The 18,419-nt window shown below is 39.4% G+C and overlaps 1 pseudogene; it reads left to right on the top strand.

Annotated features, from left to right (window-relative positions):
• Positions 1-3,033: 3,033 nt before the first annotated feature.
• On the top strand, positions 3,034-15,076 carry LOC100431526 (A-kinase anchor protein 8-like; annotated as a pseudogene).
• Positions 15,077-18,419: the final 3,343 nt, after the last annotated feature.

The raw sequence follows: 18,419 nt of genomic DNA, 5'->3' as shown, positions 1-18,419 counted from the left end.
TTACTGAATTTGCTTATCAGATCTAACAGTTTTTTGGTTGAGTCTTAGGTTTTCCCAACTATAAGATTATCTCTGCACACAAAAATAATTTGAATTATCTCTTTTCTATTTGGATGCCCTTTATTTCTTTCTCTTGTCTGATTTCTCTAGCCAGGATTTCCAGTACTCTGTTGAATAACAGTTGTGAAAATGGACAATCTTGTTGTGTTCCATGTCTTAGAGGAAGAGCTTTCAGGTTTTCTCCATTCGGTATAATACTACATACGAGTCTGTTGTATATGGCTTTTGTTGTGTTAAGGTATGTTCCTTCTATACCCGCTTTTTAAGGGTTTTTATCATGAAGAAATGTTGAGTATTATCAAATGCTTTTTCTGCACCAGTTGAAAAGCTCATATATTTTTGTCTTTCATTCTGTTGATACAATGCATCACATTGACTTGTGTATATTGAACCATCCTTGCATCCCTGGGTAAATCCACTTAGTCATGATGAATGATATTTTTAATGTGTTCTTGAATTTGGTTTGCTAGTATTTGTTGAAGATTTTTGCTCAATGTTCATTAGGAATTTTGGCCTGTGGTTTTCTTTTTTGATGTGACCTTGTCTTGGTATCAGGGTAATTCTGGCCTCATAAAATGAGTTTGGAAGTATTCCCTCCTTCTCTATTTTTCAGAATAGTTTGATTAGGATTGATATTAATTCTCCTTTAAGTGTTTGATAAAATTCAGCAGTGAGGCTGTTGGGTCCAAGGCTTTTCTTTGCTGGGAGACTTTTTATTATGACTTTGGTCTCATTACATGTTATTGGTCTATTCAGGTTTTGGATTTCTTTATGAGTCAATCTTGGTAGGTTGAATGTGTGTAGGAATTTATCTATTTCTTTTAGGTTTTCCAATTTCTTGTGTAGAGTTGCTCATAGTAGCCACTAATGATCTTTTCACTTTCTGCAGTATCAGTTGGAATGTCTCAATTTTCACCTCTGATTTTATTCATTTGGGTCTTCTCTCTTTTTTTCTTAGGTTAGACATTTGGCAATTTTATTTGTCATTTCAAAAGACCAACTTTTTGTTTCATTGATCTTTTGTATTTTTTTATTTTAATTTTATTTCTCTCTGCTTTAATCTTTCTTATTTCTTTTCCTGTACTTATTTTGGATTTGGTTCACTCTTGCTTTCTTTTTTTTATATATTTTTTAAATTTTTAATTTAAATTTTTTTTTTTTGAGATGCAGTCTTGCTCTGTCGCCCAAGCTAGAGTGCAGTGGTGTGATCTTGACTCACTGCAACCTCTGCCTCCTGGGTTCAAGCAATTCTCCTGTCTCAGCCTCCTGAGTAGCTGGGACTACAGGCACACACCACCACGCCCAGCTAATCTTTGTATTTTTAGTAGAGACAAGGTTTCACCATGTTGGTCAGCCTGGTCTCAAACTCCTGACTTTAGGTAATCCACCCACTTCAGCCTCCCAAAGTGCTGGGATTACAGGCATGAGCCACCATGCCTGTCCTGCTTTCTGGTTTTTATGCTGTATCATTAGGTTTCTTATTCGAAGTTTTTCTACCTTTTAGATTTAGGTGCTTATTGCTATAAACTTTCCTCTTAGTACTGCTTATGCTGTATCCAACAGGTTTTGGTATGCCGTTATCTTTTTTTTTTTTAGAGAAATTTTTCAACTTTTTTTCTTAATTTTTTTATTTCAACTTACTTGTCATTCAGGAGCATATCATTTAATTTATTGTCTATGTATAGTTTCAATATTCATCTTGGTATTGATTTCCAGTTTTATTCCAGAATAAATATCTTCTCTGTGTTCAGAGAAGATATTTGATGTAATTTTAATTTTTTGAATATTTTAAGACTTGTTTTGTGGCCTTATATATGGTCTATCCCTGAGAATGATGCATGTGTTGAGGAGAAGAATGTGTATTCTGTAGCCATTGGGTAAAATGTTCTGTATCTATTAGATCCATTTGGTCTATAGTGCAGATTATGTCTGATATTTTTTGTTAATGTTCTGTATCTATTAGATCCATTTGGTCTATAGTGCAGATTATGTCTGATATTTTTTGTTAATTTTCTCTCTGGATAAACTCTCTAATGCTGAAAGTAGGTTGTTGAAATCTCCAGCTCTTATTGTACTGAGGTCTTCTCTCTCTTTAGCTCTAATAACATTTGCTTTCTATATCTGAGTGCTCCAGTGTTGGATACATGTATGTTTACAATTGTTATATCCTCTTGCTGAATTGACCCTTGTTCATTATATAGTGACCTTCTTTGTGTCGTCTTATAGTTTTTGTCTTGAAATCCATTTTGTCTGGTATAAGAATAGCTACTCCTGCTTTTTTTTTTTATTTCCCTTGGCATGGAATATCTTTTACCATCCTTTTATTTTCAATCAAATGTGTCTTTCTAGGTGAAGTATATTTCTGGTAGGCAACAGATTGTTGGGACTTTCTTTTTTTATGTATTCAGCCACTCTATGTCTTTTGATGGGAAGAGTTTAGTTCATTTACATTCAAATTATTATTGATAAGTAAGGACTTACTCCTGCCTGTTTGTTTATTTGTTTTCAGGTTGTTTTGTGGTCTTCTTTTCCTTTCTTCCTTCCTGTCTCCTTTTAGTGAAGGTGATTTTCTTTGGTTGTTTTAATTTCTTTCTTTTTTTATTTTTTTGTAGTATCTGTTATATGTTTTTAAATTTGAGATTACCATGAGATTGCACATCACATTTTTAACCTATAATTATTTATTTTATTTTATTTCTAATTATCCAACTTTATTTTCCAACTGCAGTGTCAAGAGATGTCACAGCCGCTAGGGTGAATGTACAACTTCTGTGGCTTTCAAAACCGGGCGGGAAGCTACGTGACTGCACAAAAGACAAGACATGAGGTGCACGGTTCAGGAAGAAATGGCTGAGTCTCTTCAACAATATTAGTTTAGAGCATTTTAAGGTAACACATACCCTAGTACTGCTTACAAGCCAAAGGAGAAAGGGCGAGGCATCCATCATACATCACATCCCTTTGAACAGGGAAATGAGCATCAATTCTGTGCAAACAGCATCTTCGGATTACACATCAGCTTGTTTCACTTCGACTTCCATGGCAACTGCAGCAGAAGCAGCCATGGTTCCACCACTTTCTGCCTCTGCTGCCTTTGTCTCAGCCCCACTTCCAGTCTCTGCAGCCTCACTTCTGGCCTTGTGGCCCCCTACTCAGACGCTGTTACACAGAGCATCTGCTCTTCCAGCAGCTGTTCAGCTTGAAGATCACTACTGTTGTCTGCTGTATCCACGGGGCCTTCACAATCGCCTTGGTCTCCAGAGCAGAGCTCCTTTCCCATCTACAGCCCTCACTGCTGTCCTAATCTCCTGGGCCAAGATGTCTGCTGCCACCTCCTCAGGTGTCTCTTCCATATCCTCACCTCCTAAATTGCCATCTCCTCCTATTTCTGTATCACCAGTTTCACTGGTGTAAGGGGCCTCACACCTGAGGTATCTGTCTGTTGTTCAAGAAACTCTTAGCCACATGGAGACTGGTTTTCTTGAACTGTTCAGCAGCCAGCCCAGTCTCATAGGAGGCCACCAAGGCAAGCAAAGGTGGCCTGGTGGCCAGGGCCACTTCCGTGCACATGGCCTCTTATGGCCCAGAGCGGGGTACCTACAATTGCAACTCCCTCACTGCCAAGATCAACCAGCTTTTGGACATGATGTCCAAGGAAGAAGGCAGTGGGGGAAGCGGCCACGGTGGGGAAGGCAACCAGGACCGGAAGAGCTCCTTCCACTTGCAGACCTTGGAGTCCTGTGACTCCATGGCCTGCCTGCCAGAGCACAGCCCCTACTGCCCCAGCTACAGCTATGACTATGACTTCGACCTGGGGTTCCACCCCAATGGCAGCTTTTGGGGGCAGTACAGTGAATGTTGAGACCTGGCCCTGGAGTAGGGCTCCCTCAATGGCTTCATGCCGGGTGGGGCCAGGGCCATTTCCAGGACCAGAGCAATCCCGGCACCTTCATGTGGAGCGACCCCGTCAAGCCACCCTCGGCCTCCCCTGATCCTCTATCCACGCCCTAGAAAGAGCTGAACTACATGAGGGGATGGGGTCTGGGAAGGCCCTCTCCCCAGCCAGCGGCCTCCTTGGCTCTTCTCCCCATCCATGGCTACTGACTAAGGCTTGATGGGCACGCAGGGGTCACGTGGCTATGACAGCACTGGCCTTAAGGATGTGGTCACTAGCAGGGCCAGATGCAGGATCGGGATCCACCCAGAAGGAGAGGGTTTGACCCCTTTGGGCTAGATGGCATGGGAAGGAAACAGAAGCAGTTCCAGATTTGTAAGGAGCCGACGCAAAACTAGCCTGGGTTGACAGCAAAGGAGATTACTCAGAAAATGATAACAAAGCTGATGACTTCCACTCAAGAGATGAAGAATTCAAAGGTGAGGATGAATTCTGTGACTCTGGTAGGCAGAGAGAAGGATGACGAGGATGAGGAAGTGAAAAAGAGAAGGGAAAAGTAAAGGAGACGAGACAGGATGCAGGACTGCGCAGCCAACAGGATTCAGTTGGCCTCTTCTGTGGGCAATTTCTGTAGATTTGAAGACAAAGAGATCCAGAAGCATCTGCAAAGTGAATTTCACAAAGAGACGCTGCAGTTTATAAGCACCAAGCTGCCCAACAAGACAATGGAATTCATCCAGGAATACATTATAAACAGGAATAAAAAAATTGAGAAGAAGCGTCAGGAATTGATGGAGAAAGAAAGCACAAAACCAAAACCAGATCCTTTCAGAGAGATTGGCCAGGAGCACTTTAAGAAGATCCAGGCTGCTCACTGCCTGGCCTGTGCTGTGCTGATCCAAGCGCAGCCACAGCTTCTCCAGCCACACCTGCACTTCATTGACCTCAATAACCTATTTTTTAAATTAATGGCAACTTAACATTGAATGCATAAACAAACAGGCAAAGTGAAAACTAATAAAAACTCTACACTGCAACTTCATCTCCCTGCTTTTTAATTTTTTGTGGTTGTCTTATTATATGTCTTACTATACTATGTCTTGAAAATTTGTTGTATTTCTTACTTTTGATAGTTGTATCTATTAGTCTTTCTACTCAAGGTATGAGTAGTTTATGCACCAGAATTACAGTGTTATGATATTCTGTGTTTTTCTGTGTACTCACTATTACAGGTGAATTTTGTGCAATATCTTCAGATGAGATGAATTATTATTGCTCATAAACATCATTTTATTTCAGATTGAAGAACTCCCTTGGGCATTTTTTGTAAAATAGGTCTGATGTTATAAAATCCCTCAGTTTTTCTTTGCCTGGGAAAGTCTTTATTGCTCCTTAATGTTTAAAGGATATTTTTATTGGCTATTGCTGAGACCAGCTCAGTCGTGGAGACCCCAACCCAGTGGTACTAGAGGAATTAAAGACACACACACAGAAATATAGCGTGTGGAATGGGAAAGCAGTGGTCTCACAGCCTTCAGAGCTGAGAGCCTTGAACAGAGATTTACCCACATATTTATTGACAGCAAGCCAGTGATAAGCATTGTTTTTGTAGATTATAGATTAAATAAAAGTATTCCTTATGGGAAATAAAGGGAAGGGTCAAAACAAAGGGGTGGGTTTGGCTAGTTACCTGCAGCAGGAACATGTCCTTAAGGTGCAGATCACTCATGCTATTGTTTGTGGTTCAGGAACGCCTTTAAGCGGTTTTCCACCCTGGGTGGGCCAGTTGTTCCTTGCCCTCATTCCAGGAAACCCACAACCTTCCAGCATGGGCGTCATGGCCATCATGAACATATTACAGTGCTGCAGAGATTTTGTTTATGGCCAGTTTTGGGGCCAGTTTATGGCCAGATTTGGGGGCCTGTTCCCAACAGATATACTATTCTAGGATAATTTTATTCCAACGCTATGTATATGTCATGCCATTCTCTACTGGCCTGTAAGCTTTCCACTGGGAATTCTGCTGCCAGACATATTGAAGATCTTTGTATGTTACCTGTTTCTTTTATTTTGCTGCTTTTAGGATCATTTCTTTATCCTTGACCTTTGGAAATTTGATTATTGAATGTCTCGAGGTGGTCTTCTTTGGGTGAAATCCACTTGATGTTCTATAACTTTCATGTGCTTGGATATTGATATATTTCTCCAGGTTTGAGAAGTTCTCTGTTATTATCCCTTTGAATAAACTTTCCACCCAAATCACTCTCTCTACCTTCTTCTTTTTTTTTTTTTTTTTTTTTTTTACAGAGTTTTGCTTTTGTTGCCCTGGCTAGAGTACAATGGCATGCTTCTGGCTCACTTCAACCTCCTCCTCCCTGGTTCAAGCAACTCTCCTGCCTCAACCTCCTGAGTAGCTGGGATTACAGACATTTGTCACCATGTCAGGCTAATATTTTTGTATTTTTAGTAGAGATGGGGTTTCCTCACGTTGGTCAGGCTGGTCTTGAACTCCTGATCTCAGATGATCTGCCTACCTCAGCCTCCCAAAGTGCTAGGATTACAGGCATGAGCCACCCCACCTGGCCTACCTTCTCTTTAAGGTCAATAACTCTTAGATTTACCCCTTGGAGGCTATTTTCTGGATCTTGTAGATCTGCTTCATTCTTTTGTATTCTTTTTTCTTTTCTCTCCTTCGACTATGTGTTTTTAAATAGCCTGTCTTCAAACTCCTTAATTCTTTCTTATACTTTATCACTTTTACTGTTAAGAGACTCTAATGCATTTTTATGTATGCAGTTGCATTTCTCAGCTCCAGAGTTTCTTCCTGATTTCAAAAAGTATTTCAATCTCTGTTAAATTTATGTGATAGGATTCTGAATTCCTTCTCTGTCTTATCTTGACTTTCACTGAGCTCTTCCATAGAGATATTTTTAATCCACTCTCTTCAAGGTTACATATTTCTGCCTCTCTGGGATTGGTCACTAGTGCCTTAGGTAGTTCATTTGGTGAGGTCATATTTTCCTTGATTGTCTTGATGCTTATGGACATTTTTCAGTGTCTTGGAACTGAAGAGCTAGATATTTCTTGTAGTCTTCACAGTCTGGGCTTCTTTGTACCTGTTTCTATTGGGAAGACTTTCCAAATATTCAAAGGTACTTGATTGCTGTGATCTAAGTCTTTTGTCACTGCAGCTGTATCTGCATTAGAGGGCACCCCAAGCCCAGTAATACACTAGTTCTTGCAGCCTCATAGAGGTACTACCGTGGTGCTCTTGGGTCAGATTTGGGATAATTCTCTGGATTACCAGTCAGAGATCCTTGTTCTCTTCCCTTACTTTCTCCCAAATGGAATCTTTATTACTGTGCTGAGCTGCCTAAGGGGTGACAATAGCACTCCTGTGAGCATCACCACTGGGACTGCACTGAGTCTGACCCAAAGCCAGCACAGTATTGAGTCTCACCCAGGGCCCGCGGTGACCACTGCCTATTTACCACCTATGTTTTCTCAATGTCCAAGGGCTCCACAGTCAGTAGGTGGCAAATCCGGTCAGGCTTCTCCTCTTCCATTCAGAGAGGTGAGTTATCCCAGTCCCTGGGTAGGCCTAGAAATGGTGCGCAGGAGTCAGGGCCTGGAGTTGGGAACCTAGGAATCTTCTTGGTGCTCTATCTAATGTGGCACCCAAGCTGCAAGATTTTTCCATCTTTTCCTCCCCTTTCCTCAAGTAGAGAAGACTCTCTCTGTGGCCATCACTGCCACAGGCCTGCAGCAAATACTGCCTGGCTAGTGCTGATGTTCAATCATGGCCCAAGGGTTCTTCAGTTCACTTGTGGTGAATACTGACAGGCCTGCATCTCTTGCTTCAGGGCAGTGGGCTCCCTTCTGGCCTAGGGCAGGTCCAGAAATACCATGCAGGAGCCAAGGCCTAGAATCAGGGACAGCAGAATCCCTCTTGTGGCTGAACTGGCACCCAAGCTGCAAGAAAAAGTCCCCTTTACTCTTCCCTCTCCTTTCCTCAAGCAGGAGTCTCTCCCCATAGCCACCACAGACGGAAATGTGCTGAGTCACACCTGAAGCCAGCATGGCTCTGAGTCTCACCCAAGGCCCATGGTAATACTGCCTGGCTATCACTGCTAGTTATTCATGACCCAAGGGCTCTTTAGTCAGCAGGTGATGAATCCTGTCAGGAATGTATCCTTCCTTCCCTTCAAGGCAGCAGGTTCTCTTCTGGCTCGGGGTGTGTCTAGAGATGTCATCCAGGAGCTAGGGCCTGGAATGGGGGCCTCAGAACTCTGCCTGGTGACTTCTTCTTCTGTGGCTAAGCTGGTATTCAATTCACAAGACATATTCCTCTTTACTCTTCTCTCTCCTCTCCTCATGTGGAAGGAAGGAGTCTCTCCTGGATCTGCAAGCTGTACTGTCTTGGGTTGGAGAAGGGGTGATGTAAGCACTCATTTAGCCACCTCAGGTGATGTCTCACTAGATTGCATGCACCCCAAATTTACTGGCTCCAAGTTCAGCACAGCACTAGGACTTGCCCAGGAATTCTATCCTTTGTGGCTGAAACTGCCATCCAAGTTCATTTAGAACCCCAGAGCCCTTTAGCCTGTGGTGTTGTGGCTTGCTGGAACTCAAATTCCTACTGCTGGGGCTGGCCTAAATAATCCCTCCATGGGTGCTGACTGAGTCCTGCCCCTTCTTGCTTTCTGCTGTGACAGGGCAGCACTGAGTTCCAATGCAACATTCCACAACCACTGTGCTCTCCCTCCTGCAAGCACACAGATTTTCTCTCCGCATCACGTGGCTGCTGCTGGGAGATGGAGAGGGGTGGTGTAGGTGATTTAAGATTGTCTTTTTTAGCCTCTTTCCTTAATATGATGTTAAAACCAGGTACTGTGATTGCTTGCCTGATTTTTGGTTCTTGTGAAGGTGCTTCTTTGTGTGGATAGTTGTTCAATCTAGTGTTCCTGTTGGGAGAAAGATTGCTGGATTATTCTGTTCAGCCATCTTGTTTTGCCTCACTCGTCTCTGTTTTCTTTTTTAATATATTTTTTGTTTTAACTGCACTTAACAATTATTTTGTTTCCTTATTTTCTTATAGGGGATTAAATATTACTTCCCATTAATTCATCCCATACCTCTTCTCCAGAAGTATAATTATACTTTCATTATGTCCATACATTATGTAATTCATTGGCTTAATTTTGTTCTTTGATAAATACTTCTTGAGGCCCTCTCCTTTTCTTCTTTAATCAGAAGTTTATTCTCAAATTCGGTGGGATAGCTTATGTCTTGTCACTTTGGGATTCACATTTAACTTCATCCTAGCAATTCCTATCAACTCCTTCCTGCATTGAAACCCCCTCTTTTTTGTTTTCATTTCTTCTTTACTCTTAATTCATGGCTTTAATTTTAATGGGCCATATCTTATAGTAGCACATTGGAAATTATTTGAAGAAAAGTAAATTTCTTGAGGGTTTGTATGTCTGTGAAAAAAATAATTGTGATAACAACTTTCTGAGAACTTCTTAGATGCCATACTCTACTCTTTACATTTTATGTATGTTTACTTATTTAATCCTCAAAACAACCCAGTAAGAGAATTAATTATTGATTTCCTTGGAAAAATAAAAACTTAAGAAATTGAAATTTAAGCCCCAAGATATGTAGAAGCTTGCTGTTCCAGAACTAAAACCCCTGAAATCCGACTCTAAAGTTTGTGTTTTAGCCCTACACTATGCAAACACCCAACAGCATTATTCTACCATCACATGTGATGAGTAATTATATTTGATGCAGAATTCTAGCTTCCAGTGTCACTGACATATTTTTTCTATTTTTATTGTTATTTCTTCTGAAATTCCTATTGTTTATGTATTGTGTGTGGATCATCTCGTTTTGTCATCTTTTCATGTTTTTTTCCATTTCTGTTCTGAGAAGTTTTGTAACTTTATTTTCCAACACTTTACCATTGATTTTTTAATTTTTTCCAATATATTTTAAATTTCAAATATTTTTTCTTTTTCTTAATCCCTTTTTCTATATTTATAAACAGTATCTTTTGCCATGTATATATATATTAACTGCAGATGTTCTCTGTTATGATAATCTTGCTGAGCTTTTTCTTGGGGAAATTCAACTGTCAAACTCTCTCAGTTTCTCTAGAGAGGAATTATTCATCATTCTGCCTGAAGACTGCAAACCCAGTAGCCAGTGTTCTCACAGCAGAGTGGAGGAGGTGGTTTTACTACTCTCTATATAGATTTCCACAGATGCCCACCTTTCCACATAGTATTTTCATCCTCAGCTATGCTTGGGTCCCCAAGTCTAAAGCAATGTCTGACTTAACGTCTTTAGACAACTGACCTTCAGTTTAAAGCAGATGATTATTCCTTACACAGATTTCCAAACAATCCTCCTTTTTATCAGCCCAACATACACCCAACTATCAGAAGTGCCTCCAATTTATGCAGTTCTGTAATTCAAATGTGTTTTTGCTGGGTTCTACTCATGGTTGCATTAAAATGCACTTTCTTCTAGTTCTAATCAGTTATCATGTGTTCATTTGTTTTTAGTTTTCTTTCTTTTTTCTTTCTTTCTTTTTATTTTTTTTTTTTCGGAGACAGTCTCACTCTGCTGCCCAGGCTGGAGGGCAGTGGCGCGATCTCGACTCACTTCAAACTCCGCCTCCCAGGTTGAAGTGATTCTCCTGCCTCAGCTTCCAGAGTAGCTGGGATTACAGGTGCCTGCCACCACATCCAGCTAATTTTTGTTTTTTAGGAGAGATGGGGTTTCACCCTGTTGGTCAGGCTGGTCTTGAACTCCTGACCTCAAGTGATCCTCCTGCCTCAGCCTCCCAAAGTGCTGGGATTACAGGCATGAGCCACCTCACCCAGCCTGTTTTCAGTTTTCTAAAATATATCGCTGTTTCTCCTATTCCATTTTTGATTTTATGGTGTATAAACTTTTATCTCTTTTCTGATATTTTAGTGTGATTTCAGCAAGAAGCAGACGTTTCTCAGAAGTTTGTCTTCATTCATAAATAGAACCTAAGACCTCTAAATTATCACTGGAGAAGAGAATATCCTCATAAAGAGAGACATGTGTACCCTGGAGACATAATAATTTTTCCTGAAATTTATGTTTATCCTGTTATTGTTATGCTACTGGCAGCAACATTCTGACCACTTCTACCCAACCAACTGCCCTTTTAATGTAGATCAAAATACGAACAGCTTCCTTCTCTTCTTTCCTCTTTTACTATGTTTAAAAACACTTGATTGTTTTATAAATATTTAATTGAGCTGAAGATAAGAATAATCATTTAAAAGTGGAAAGTAGTATGTATGTAAAGGATCTGGCTAACGAGGCCCTATCGCATCCATGTAGGCCCAAGATGTAAGAAAATAAAGATCATGAAGAATTACTTGACTCCTAATTTTATGACCACTCTCCTCTCATTCCACAAATGTACTTCAATTTGAAGGACAGCCTTGTTCAAAAACAAAGGTGAGTTATAGAATACTTCTGTTTACCTATTAATTATCTGTTTACATGAAATACTTCACTTGCAAAGTTCCAAAAGTACAGAAAATTCTTTCTTCCTTCAGTAGAAGATTTTATATAGTGTGTGTAATGTGTAACATGAATTGTATATAACAGAGGTGGAGGATAAACTTCACCAATTAAACCATTTTTCACACTTCACCAACAATGTGTTGAGATGAAAAGCTTATAATGCAGAAAATGTTAAGAGTGGCAATATTCTTCTCCATCTACAACTTCAATGGCAGGTGGTTATTTTGACATTGTCTGTGTCATTTTCTTTCTTACGTGGTAGAATATGCCATCATTTTAAGTATCAATATATGTTATTGCTTATACAAAACAACCAGGGGATAGAAAATGATTCTAAAATATGCATATTATTTTCAAGAAAAAGGCAATAAACTCAAAGGTAGCAGGAAAAAATTTAAAATGTGAGAGGAGAACAAGAGAGAAAAATAATCATCAAATTGTTTGAACTGTTAGAACACAAGTCGACATATCTGGGCTGGCAGGAGGGGGGTTTTGAGAAGAATGAATTGTTAATAGGAAACTTACATAAGCATATGATTTAGAAGGAAAAATTTTCAAGTTTTGCACAAAGAGATGATTATGACAGTATTTCAAGCAAGCATTTGAGCTTATGAAAATGAGTTTTTAAATGTATAGTCGTATTATACAAAACATCATTGCTAATCTGTTTTGCTTAAGATAGTGCCATTGAATACCAACAAATTTTTAAATATTTTTGAAAACTGAAATTTGAGATTCCAAACTTTCAGTATTACAGGAGATAAGTATAATTGGGAGTTCATTGTTATGTCTTAACTTAGAAAGAAAATATGGCTCCTATATTTTGGTAGAATATTTGCCTTACATGTACCCAGACCTGATTTCTTCAAAAGTTAGATATAGTTGATGCTGTGTCCTCCTAAAATAAAAATAAGCTTTCCAATATTACTAATTGGAAACATGTATTTTGAAATCACTGAAAATAACAGCATTTGACAACTTACCCATGCTATGGGTTAAATTTTTAAAAATGCTACAGCAGTAAACTTAATTTGGAGAATTTTGTAAGTACATAAAAAGTGAAAAAATTCACATCTTCCTCCATACTATGCCACGTCTCCTGTACAAGAAGTAAATATATTCCTCTCACTCACTACAGTTCCTGGAGAATAACAAAGGCATAGAGAAAGTTATGACCATTTTTTTAAGAATAGGACATAATAAACATTAATCATTAATTATAGATTCTTACTTAGTTAAATGCAGGGGTTACAACTGGAAGGCTTAAAAATATCAATGAAGTAACACAGAGGTGTCACTTAGTCTAGGTGCATATTGGTGCATGGCAAATGAAAAAAAGAAGGGGGAAGTAAAGTATTCGAATGGGACAGTATACATCTTGCATAAAGTTATTCAAATAAAGGAAATACAAAGTATGTATACACACACACACACACACACACACACACACACACACACACACACACACACACGTCTTTTGAAGGCCAAATAAAACTTTTCAAAAACAAAGTTGCAATATTTAATTTAGGGTGAAGAGTTTTCTTCCTTAAACGAAGTAGTTTTCTAATTTTAATTTCAGATGATGTCCTTAAAGTGTAGTAATTCACAGCCATTTTAAATTTTCTATTCTGTCATATAATTGAAATCTTCTTCCTGCCATTTGTTGGAATGTTTTAAGGAATGTTTGCAGATTTGCACAAAATCCAGAGCTGTAAAGTTGCCTAAATTAATTACTTGTTATCTAAATATTAAGCAGCAAGACAGGAAGTGCTTAATAGGACCTTACGTTCCAGTGAGCAGGGTAAGGAAAAATCATAACGGATTCTCCAGTTTGTGGTCAGGCTTATTTGGAATGTAGCATACATGAGAGTGGACATCCAAAGGGCATTCCTTAGGTGTCTTTTGGAATAAGTATTATGCATGGATCTAATCAAATTCTAGCACCTCTTTCTTGGCAATATGATCTTTGCAAATTACTTAAACTACTTTGGTAAGTTGCTTAAATTGCTTTGGTCAAGTATTGTGGAAATCAGTGGATATTATTTAAAATACTTGGCACAATGCGCAACACATAGTAAGCACTAAATAAACTTTGCTTTCTGTTATTTTATTATTAACATTATTATTATGCCTGCCCCAAGACCAGTGGCACAGAATACACAGGCAACATTTAAAGAACACTTAGGAAAAGATAGAAATAGTAGTAGTAGTAGTTGACATCTATTCAAAGATCACAATGTTTCAAGAACTGTCCAAAATGCATGAACTCACCTAATTCTTTCATCTATCCTATTTCATTTCCAATTGTACAGAAGAATCTGAGCCTCTGAGAAATGAAGCCTCTTGCTCCAGGTCAGGTAGGTAGGAATGGCAGGGCTGGCATTTAAACCCACAGATTCTAGGGTTAGAGCCAGGCTCTTAACTAATATCCTATACTATCTCTTGATAACAAGAAAACAGTCATTCCAGATAGGAACCACATGGATTAAAACGCCATTTAGGGCACATAGAAAAGGAATAGCAAAAATGAATGAAAACAGAGGAGGACAGATTTATTTTCCTTAGCTACATCTGGCTCACAATTTACACCTATAATGAAACAGGAACCAGAAATTAAATACTAGAACTGTGCTATATCAAAAGCATAAGTGTTATATCAAAAGTATAATGCTATGTTAATGAGGGTATACTTTGTTTATGAACAAATAACCTGTATAGTTAGCTGCATAAAGCGTGTTATTGGGTATGTTCTGCCATTATCGATTTGTCTTTTTTTGTTTTGTTTTCCTTTATTTTTATAATGTCCTAAGTTAAAAAATTTCTTTTCCTATATTGATTTAATAACATACTATATTGAACAGCACCTGACAATTACAGTCATTATTCTGATGTTCCACTAGAGGAATAATATTTCTTATTTATAGTATGTAACATTATATTACTCAGTGTGGGGTTTATTTACATTCATGTGTATGTATTTCCCCAAAGTTATTCTGCCCTTCTTTGTCCTACATATCATTTTCTTCAAGAGAAAACAATTTTATATACGCACTTGTATGTACACACACACACACACACATACACACACTGAGAGAGAGAGAGGTCAAGCAACATAAAACCCAAGAGAGAAGTCAAGCACACATAAAACCCAATCTAAAACAAAACACATTTAGGGAGTATTTTTTGTTTCTCTTATTAGCAGCATTCAGTTGTACTTTGGATCCACAAAGTTAAATTATTAGCCTAATATTGTGAATTCTTTTCTTATAAAACCACAGCAAAACTTACATTATATAATAATATTTAACCAATTTCTTTATATTTACTAACAACCACATTGAATACATTGTGAAAAAATATATAGATTCCATTAAATATGGAAATTTGGTCCCAGAACATCTTAGTGACTTGACCAATGGCACTGAGGAAATCGGGCTAAAACAGGATGCAGTCCAAGTCCTCAGATGCCTGGCCTACTTCTTCACATCTCCCCAGGGCAACAGACACAGAAGCAGCAAAGCTGTGCATCACCAGACCAGTCCATGAATGCTTGAAGCAAAACATGCTTTTGTGGCACCACAAACGTTCTTAAAGCAGTTTTATCCACACTAAAATGGAAAACAAAGGAACATGGGCTCTAGTCCCAAGAGAGCCATGTTTTCTACTGTTTCCATTAGAAATAAACTCTGCATTCGACTCCCTAAAGCAACATTATTATGAACATGATTTTATGTGGATAAATTACTACTATATTTCAGCTGCACTGTGGGTTAAATAGGTTTTGTGGGCTACACTGTAGATATCATCACCTCATATACAGCTGCTACTACAGAAAAATGAATTCTGAGTCCAAGCTAAATTTTTTTAAAATTATTAACATTGAAAATATGCCCTGATAAAATTGTTTTACTTTCACAAGACTGAAGATTTAACTGTTACCGCTTTGGGGCAGAAACGATATTTTATTCCCATACGCGTTCCATAGGGGTATTTATTCCCACAATTTACCTATTGAAGTATCTTCCCAGTATGTAGGTTGAAATACATAAAAACTGCAATATTTGACCATTTTGAGCTGTAAAAGTAGCAATTCCGTATAGTATAATCTAATACATAAATATACAGTAGCTTAACTCTATTGCTGATATTTCAAGTCTTTTCTCTATTTCCCATTACACAATGGCAACACCTAACCGTACGCAGTCATATTATCCCATTTTGAACATTTTGATTAATTGTATTTATATTTAAACACTATTTATTTAGCATCCCCTATATTCCAGCCACATCCTATGTGTTTTGTGTGATAAAAGTAATACAAATTTATTGTTGACATTGCACAAAATATAGAAAGATAGAAATAATAAATGTCATGAGTAATTGCAAAAATACACTAAGAATTTTGGAATCAGTTACTTGTTTTAAAAATATATAAAAATAGGATCACTATATGTACACAGTTATAATTTTTAGATGTCTATATTGTGTACATTTAACTGACACACTGTCTTTCCTATGCCATAAAGTGTTTTTGGTGTGCAGACATTCCAATGGCTGATAGCACTCCATGGTATGGCTCTACCCACATCATCTGTATTAGGCCACTCTCACATGGCTATAAATAAATGCCTGAGACTGGGTAATTTTTTTAAAGGGCTTCATTGGTTCACAGTTCTGCCAGCTATATAGCAAGCATAGTGCCAGCATCTGCTTCTGGAGATGCCTCAGGAAACTGTTTCTCATGGTGGAAGGCAGAGCAGGAGCAAAACAGGAGCTCACATGGCAAAACAGGAGCAAGAGTAGGAAGGAGTTGCCACACACGTTAAATGATCGGATGTCATGTGAACTCAGAGCGAGAGCTCACTTATCACCAAGGTGATGGCCCCTATGATCTGCCCCCGTGATCCAAACAAATACTTACCACCAGGCCCTACCTCCAAACCAGGGATTACATTTCAACATGAGATTTGGGTAGAGACAAACATCCAAACTACATCATTTTGCCTTCTGCCCTTGCTACCACCCAAATCTCCTGTCCTTCTCACATTGCAAAACACAATTATAACTTCCCAATAGTCTCCCAAAATCTTAACTCCTTTCAACATTAACTGAAAAGTCCAAAGTCCAAAGTCTTATTTGAGACAAGGCAAGTCTCTTCAACCTATGAGCCTGTAAAATCGAAAACAGATTATTTACTCCCCAGATACAATGAGGGCATAGGCATTGGGTGAGCATTTCTGTTTCAAAAGAAAGAAATCAGCCAAAAGAAAGGAGGCAGGGGCAGTCGTTAAATGTTAAAGCTCCGAAATAACCTCCTCTAACTCCATGTCTCACATCCAGGACACACTGTTAGAAGGGGTGGACTCCCAAAGCCTTGGGCAGCTCCACCCCTGTGGCTTTGCAAGGTTCAGCCTCTGTGGCTGCTCTCATAAGTTGTTGAGTGCCTGTGGCTTTTCCAGGCACAGGGTCCAAGCTACCAGTGAATCTACCATTCTCAGGTCTGGAGGGCAGTTTCCCCCTTCTCACAGTTCCATTAGGTGGTACCTGAGTGGGGACTCTGAGTGGGGGTTCCAATCCCCCATAGTCTCCCTTGGCATTGCCCCAGTAGTTCTCTGTGGGGGCTCTGCCCATGCAGCAGGCTTCTGCCTGGGTACCCAGGTTTTCCATACATCCTCTGAAATATAGAGGGAGAGTGCCAAGTCTCCTTCACTCTTCCACTCTGTGTGCCCACAGGCTTAATGCTACATGGAAGCCACCAAGCTTTATGGCTTGCACTCTCTGAAGCAGTGGCCTGAGCTGTACTTGGGGTCGTCTGAGCCAAGGCTGGAGCTGGAGTGGCCTGGATGTGGGGAGCAGTGTGTTGAGATTGAGCAGGGCAGTGGGGCCTTGGGTCAGGCCCCTGAAACCATTCTTCCCTCACAGGTCTCAAGGTCTGTGATGGAGGGGCTGCCATGATGGTCTACGAAATGCTTTCACGGCCTGTTTCCCATTGTCCTGACTTTCAGCACTGGGCTCCCTATTAGTTATGTAAATTTCTCTAGCAAATGGTTGTTCCACAGCCTACTTGAATTCCTCTCCTGAAAAGGCTTTTACTTTCTCTGCCAAATGGCCAGGCTGCACATTTTTCCAATGTTTATTCTCTGCTTACCTTTTAAATAGAAGTTTCAACTTTAAGTCATTCCCTTGTTCCCGCATATGAGTATAGGTTGTTAGAAGTAGCTAGGCCACATCATGAATGCTTTGATGCTTAGAAATTTGTTCTAGCAGATACCTGAAATCATTACTATGAGGTTCAAAGTTCCACAGATCTCTAGGGCATGAACAAGTTATTTGCTAAGGTATAACATGTGACCTCTGATCCAGTCCTCAATAAGTTCCTCATTTTCATCTGAGACCATGTCATCCTTGACTCCATTATCCGTATCACTACCAGCATTTTTGTCACAACTATTTGACCAGTCTCTAAGAAGTTCTGAACTTTCCCTCATCTTCCTGTCTTCTTCTCAGCCCTCCAAATGCTTTCAACCTCTGTGTGTTTCCCAGTTCCAAAGCCGTTTCCACAGTCAGGTATCTTTATAGCAATGCCCCACCAATCAGTACCAATTTTCTGCATTAGGCTATTCTTGCATTGCTATAGATAAACACCTGAGATAGGGTAATTTATAAATGATAGAGGTTTAATGGGCTCATCGTCCTGCAGGGTTCACAGGATGCATAGTGCCAACATCTGCTTCTGGGGAAGCCTCAGGAAGCATTAACACATGGCAGAAGCTGAATGTAGAACAAGTACTTCACATGACTGAAACAGGAGCAAGAGAACTGGGGGCGATGAGGAAGTGTCACACAATTTTAAAGAGCCAGATCTCATGTGAACTCAGAGCAAGAGCTT

This window comes from Pongo abelii, chromosome 13 (genome assembly GCF_028885655.2).
Source record: "Pongo abelii isolate AG06213 chromosome 13, NHGRI_mPonAbe1-v2.0_pri, whole genome shotgun sequence".
Lineage (NCBI taxonomy): Eukaryota > Metazoa > Chordata > Mammalia > Primates > Hominidae > Pongo > Pongo abelii.
This window is presented reverse-complemented; position numbering and strand designations above follow the sequence as displayed.